This window comes from Vanacampus margaritifer, chromosome 9, assembly GCF_051991255.1.
Source record: "Vanacampus margaritifer isolate UIUO_Vmar chromosome 9, RoL_Vmar_1.0, whole genome shotgun sequence".
Lineage (NCBI taxonomy): Eukaryota > Metazoa > Chordata > Actinopteri > Syngnathiformes > Syngnathidae > Vanacampus > Vanacampus margaritifer.
In genome coordinates this window covers 19,126,202-19,132,751 of record NC_135440.1, presented here as the reverse complement: position 1 = coordinate 19,132,751, position 6,550 = coordinate 19,126,202, and positions in this window count along the sequence as shown.

Here is a 6,550-nt window from a genome sequence, read left to right as displayed (position 1 = left end):
TGTTTATTTATTTGTTTATCTTTTAACCCGCCAATGTGCTATTTCCAAACACAAAAAAAATGCAGACTGAAAGTCTAAGCCATATGTTTATTTTAAGTACACAAAAGTGTAAGAATTTTTTTTTCTTTGAACAGTAAACTTTAATTTGGGAGTGGCATTGAACAACTTGAAGCTTCGTTTGGAAAAAAATTCAAATGTAGGGAGCACAAGTGAAAAGTAGTCAGAAAAATAGATACTTAATTAAAGTACAAATACATGAAAATCTACTTACAGTAATAAATGTGTCACTTCTACCTGTGCAGTATGGACATCAACACTATTTTTATTTGTCACATCACGTCCAAATATATCGCAGTGTGTGCATGTGTGTGTGCGTTGTTAGTGATGTCACCCGCATGAGGTCATCAGCATCCAGGAAGCAAGCGTTGAGGTGAGGAGCCTTCATCGTCTTCTTCATCATCTTCATTTTGATTTGAGGCAATGGAGGGAGGGAAGAGGATTGGGTGAGGGGGAGTGTGTGTGTGTGTGTGGAGGGGGGGGATTTCTGAGTTGCAGTGACCTAATAGCTGCAAAAAGCAATGAAGTCATCCACACTGACTCATATTCCCACATGACAGCAACATCAGCGCCAGTGTTATACCAAACAATATTTATTTGTTTATTGTTGTGACAGCTTTTCAAGTATCATTATTTTTAATTTCTTATTTTTATTTATTGTAGGATTTTATAATACTTTTGAATGCTATTTTTATGCATTATCATATTTAAATGTATTCTTTATTGTAGTTTTTCAGGATGTGCATTTTTTTATTATATTTTGAGTTTAATAAATTTATATTTAAAATATAAATATTATTCATTGTAGGTTTCTTGGCTATTTTTCGTATTTTATTAAAGTATATATTTTTTTGTAGAAAGTGTTTAGGGTATTTTTTTAATTCACAAATTGTATTTTGTATTATAGGTTATATCCCCCACCAAAAACAAGCAAGACATTTTTATCATTGTATTATTTTCTCGTGTCTTATAGACTGAGAGTGAATATATCACACCCCGTCACTTTGAAGCAGTTTGTATTGAATAGTACAGTATTCATATTTGCACTGCAGATGATGTGAAAGCACTTTTTTCGTGTGTGGAACAAAACATTGCAGGCAGATTCAATGGAATAATCCCAAAAGTGCTGACAGTAATGCTGCAAATGTAACGAGTTGCTTGTGGAAAGACTAAATGTAACATTTAAAATACTAATGATATAATCCAAATATGATAGTCCTTTTTTCATTTCATTGTTTTGTTACTTGACATGGGTCAATGTGACAGGCCACATAATTGTGGGGTTTAAGCAGCCTCTGGGGCTCTTCAAATGGAACCAAAGCAATAAAAAATGACATCTTTAGTCTTTTTATAGCACATGATTCTCACTCTTTAAACTGCTGCTGTTGTAACTAGAAAGGAGAAAAGCTATTGATGTTGAACTTTTTTTTTTTTTTTAACATTTAAGTTATATTATATTATTGAGAATCATAGGCAGTGCATTATTTTAAAGGTGTTGTTTTATTTGTGTTGTTCCTATAAATTTTCCTTTCAATTTAATGTAATTTTGACTTTGATTTTCATATTAATTCAAATGTGAATGTTAAGGTTACCCAAGGTCATCTGACAGAAAAAATAAGCATAAATAATGATAATTTAATTTAATAGAATTTTAAATTTAAAAAATGAATGTGAAATAAAACGAAAAATTTGGGGAGAATTATTTAAAATGATTATTTCTGGACAGTAATAAATATTATAAAGATCATCATCAATTTCTAGAATTATCCATCAGGTAAGTGTTGCATACAAGCAAATTCCCCCAAAATAATTTTAAAAAATGGAGCGTGATTTGACATTTTCACCACATCTCAAACGTGTGGGTGTACCTAATCAAACGTCCCGTGGGTGTATTTCCCACAACACATCCAGTAGGTCCGGCCTACTCAACTGTAGCTCGTTACCACGCAGAAAACAAACATCTGCAAAAATGCTCCAAAAAAGCTCAACTGGAATCTTGCCAATGAGCAAGCCGAGTTCTTTGTTGCAAGGATCCTGACATCATCGCCTGTTGAGCACGTGCTGCTGGCCGGGCGAGTCCCTTTGTGCACAACACGCGCCTTTTTACAAGAGGGAAAAAAAAATAGGGACATCTGCTGGTGGACATTGAAAAGGGACACTCGTCTGGGACTCGGGGACACGTCTTTTAGATGCGGCTAGCGTCCGCGTGGATGGACGGATAGCCTACAAAAGCGGACAAAGAAAGGCCTCGTGTGTGTAAATGTGGGGAGGCACAGTAACCCAAAGATGCCTTTCATCATCAGAGAGGGGGGGGAGGAAAGGACAGTGGGGACCACTCTGACGGCCAGATGGTCCCAATCAGTAACATGACCTCACTTGTACTTTCACAAGTATCCTGTAACACACACACACAACCCTTTGAGCATTTATTCCATATCCTTGATATAGATCGAGGATTGAGCACGCTAGTACAACAACTAGAGCACGCTACTAAAATCTAGGACTGTAACGTATTTTCCACCTCTAATGTCACTTTTGGCCTACTAGTACTCACTCAAAACTTACTAGACCCAACCAGGAGGCACGTGTCACACACTAGGTCCAACTAGTTACTAGTATCCTCCTGTAGCTTACTAGTAGCATCAAAATGCCTACAAGTAGTTTTGCCTCACTAGTAATGCAGGTCTGAGCTGGACTTTTGCTGATCATAAAAATAGAACCTGTAGTCTTACTAGTATGGCAAAGTTGTACTAGTTCAGTAGTGTGCAGAAGTGACATATGGTAGTGGTAAAAACGACTAGTCTACTAGTGCAGCAATACTAGCGTGATGAATTGTCTTACCGGTGAGCACAAAGCGTACTAGTACAAAGTGTGCTAGTGCGAGGTTAATGGAAAAAAATTATCCAATGCCTTTCTGTAGTTATGCTAGCAGGCCAAAAGTGGTACTAGTAACAAGAAAAATGCTCCTATAGTAAGACACAGTTGTAGTCAAGGCAGAAACCTGATCATGGGTCTTCATATCGATCGGGTCCCAGTAGATAGCACCCCCCCCCCCTTTCTAATAAGGTCACGCGACCTCTCGGACAAACGGCACTAGTACAGCGTCCATTCGTAGAGTTTGAGGATTGGGGGCAGAACGGTGGTTATTCCCGGCCCCTCCCCTCCTCTGCGATTGCATGCATCACGCCATACTGCTCTCCTCCTGCTGCTGTTTTTTTTTTTTTTTTTTTTTTTCAAGGAGGGGGTCATGGGGTAAAGAGGGGTGCTTTAATCCCGGCCTCACACCAACACACGCCTTCCTGGAGAAGCCTTTTCCCGATTAGCTCCGCCCACTTGGCCCCCGTCTAGACTGTGATTATACACCTGCTCCATATTGACACGTTTTCGTTTCTTGCCACAATGCAATTGCGGGGATAATTCGCTTATAAAATAAAATTTTATTATAAATTTAATTTCTGAGTTGGCTGCCATTTAGAGTCCAAGTTTGACATGATCTTTTTTTTTTCATTAACTATCACACATTATTTACACATGCTAACAGTGAAAACACCACATTTTTAAACTAATAACTTGTTCATTTAAATTTTTTGATTATTTATTTATTGTATAATTAAAAAAAACGAAGCTAACATCTCATGTGTGAAAACAGTTCAAAGATTTGGGGATTTTTAAAAAATATATTTTCATGACAATTTTGGGGACTTTCCAGTGTAACACGTTTCTTTAAATGCAAAAAAATTAACAAATACAAATGTTATACAAACACACAGAACTTTAGAATTCCAGCTACCATTGCACAAGAGAGGTTAACAATTTGATTAATTTATTTTATTTTTATGGGGGGGGGGGGGGCGCTAGCAGCTCACAGTGTTTACACCTAAAAAGAAATGATTACAAAAGGGCTTTAGACAAACTTTTCTCAGCTCAACTTTATTTCTAGTGCACTTTAACAACAACCGCAGCTGTAACAAAGTGCTCTAAATAAAATATGATTTTGTAATTCAAATATACAAGCCGCTCCCTTTACATTTTCATTTTGCATAAAGGAAGTGCAGTTTTCTATCCTCTTGTTGCACTTGCGTGAAGCTGTCGCTGTCTATGGCCGGGATATTAACATTTTAATCTTGCAATCAGAGCATGCATGACATCACTCACATTTACAACATGAGTACGAATGTAAACAAACTGCCGTTTTCTGACGGATGATAGTTTGAGCGTTGGCGAGTTACACACATAAAGAATTTCAGCTTTGTAGACAAGCGGCGCAAGTCCAATGGCGCTGAAATTCTCCACCCAATGAAATATTGTGACCAAAAGGCTACAAATGTCCCAATGTGGCAAGGGAGAAAGTAATAGGCACAAGTTCTCTGCCAAAGAATATCACGGCCAGAAATGCTGAAACAGTCCAAAAGTTGTTACAAGTATTAAATTAGCAGGTGCATCTTTCTCCATTAAATCTTTCAACTTTTTATTGTTCTGACTTTTTTTTTTTAAGTACGGAGCCCAAAGAGGTAAAAAAAACACACACACTAATGTGTGGCTATTTCTATTTATTTTAAATATATTGTATAATTTTCTCTAGGATTACAAGTAACATTTTGCGTGCATAGTACGGTGGCCCAAAAGGGTCAAATAAGTGATTCAAACTTTTTTCTTCTTTTTTTTTAAACCATGAACATTTTTTACACACCGGTATTTTAAACATGATTTTTTTATATATATATATATATATATATATATACTAAATATGCTAAAATCTCATTTGGGATGGCGGTTCTGAAATGTACAGATTTTTTTCAAGATATTTTTCATTAACAATTAGAAGACTTTCCAAATTTCACAACAGTTCAAGGGCTTGTCTTTCTCTCGAGGGTCAACTGAAATTTTGTGTTTCAGCTGCAAAATTTCTCTCTCCATTCTCAAAATTTCAAAAGTCCATCACAGTGTGGCAAAACAAAAGTAAAATTTAATGACCGTGCAAAGAATAAAATCCTCCTGATGAAATTCTCTCCCAACGTGGGAACATGCCATCACACATTCTCACCATGGAGAATTGTTCATCCTTTTTTTTTTTTCAACATCATGCTGTGCTGAGAGGAAAACCTTTTTTATTTAACGCCCGTGGAGATGGAAAACATTTTAGGGAAGAGGAGGAGGAGGATGAAGAGGGAGGGAGCAAGGCTTGCTAGAGTGTCATATTCCTCATGCAGAGTTTGCCTTGTCATTCACATCCTTGTGCACACACATGGCCAACCTTGACTTTGACTCTGAGGAATAAAACAAAAAAAGGTGGGGGAGCAAGAAAAGCACATGTGCAGTTACTTTTGCTAGAAAAACTATACGTGCAAAGTCTTATTTGCGTCTGTTAAAGGGGGGGTTGGAGGGTGGGGGTCTTTTGTGTGCTCCCACTAACATGCCGTCAGGCGTGGCTTGTGTGCGAGGACATCTTGTTGGGGAGTCTGAAGCAACGGGTGCGCTTCTTTTGTTCACCGGCACGGCTGCTTCTGCTGCTGCTGCAAAGCGCTTTTTTTTTTTTTTGTTGAGGGAACTGGATGTACGGATGGCCGTATACGACCCCCTACTCGCCCCCGCCTCCTACATAGGGTCTGCAGTCTGCCAACTCCCTTCCCCCTCGTATATATTATATAAATATATATATATATACAGACGCCGCCCACCCCCTCTCTCCTCAATCCCTCCCCCTCCTCCTGTGCCAGACACCCTGTAGTCTATACATAACATCCTCATGCGGAGACGACAACGTGGTGCCGCAAAGCGTGGCTACACGAGGTGGGCGTACACCCCCCCCATCTCCTCAACAAACCCTTCATCTATCCTCACTAATTATTCCTATTAATAAAAAAATAATAATAGTACAAACGTGGGTACTAAAGTTGACGTCATCCTTTCACATGAACATGGAAGCTGTTCATGATTCTTCTTAAAAAAAAAATGGATTAGCCAAATTAATAGTGTACATGGTTCTGTCACAAATTTTATATTTTTATTGTTTACAAAAAAAATCATAATATAAGGGGGGCCTAAGTAGACGTAAAAAACATATTACCGTTAAAAAAAAATAATAATAATAATTAAGTGGGGGGAAATGGGTGATTATCCAAATAATAACACATGGTTGTTTTTGGGCGTAGGCCTATACCCCCCACCCCCTTTACCCCATTCACCCTCACAATTTTTTATTATTAATGAAAAATAATAATAATCCAAACATGACGTCAGCCTGTCCCAGCACCATTGATTCTCTTGTTTTTGAGTACAAAACGCTGATTATCCATAAAATAATACAGTACATGGTTCTTTTGAAGCATGAGGATAAGGAGGGGAGCGGCTTGAAAGAGCCAGACTGGGTGGAGCGTCGCCCCCCCCTCCCCCCTTTCAGCACATCCACCCATCCACCCCCCAGCCACCGGCAAGTCCATCCCGGGAAGAGCACGCAGACGCCGGGCTAGTTCGCTTCGCGTGTCCCGGTCGC